The sequence below is a fragment of the Penaeus monodon genome, chromosome 29, assembly GCF_015228065.2.
Source record: "Penaeus monodon isolate SGIC_2016 chromosome 29, NSTDA_Pmon_1, whole genome shotgun sequence".
NCBI lineage: Eukaryota > Metazoa > Arthropoda > Malacostraca > Decapoda > Penaeidae > Penaeus > Penaeus monodon.
The window spans coordinates 9,554,150-9,554,479 of record NC_051414.1 but is presented as its reverse complement, the minus strand read 5'-3'; positions in this window follow the sequence as shown (position 1 = coordinate 9,554,479).

The following is a 330-nucleotide window of genomic DNA, read 5'->3' as shown; positions in this document are numbered from 1 at the left end:
TAAAATGGTGATTGAATCTTGATAAGCTGGAATTTCGAATCAAATATATAGATGCACATTACAGTGACTTGTTATATTGCTGATGTATATTTTGCAATGATTAAGGGCAAATGCTATTGTTGGCTGATAAAGCATGTATACACATAGGCTCTCAAATACAAAATTCTACAAATACCATTGTATGGGTACTTGCATTGAGACATACATTTTGATATGAATTCATGGTCATCATTCACTTGCTTTTCAGGGAACAAACAAACACTTTATATCTGACATACACTCAACGTGTACATTACACGTTTCTCCATATTTCTCCAGTTAGGCCTGTTA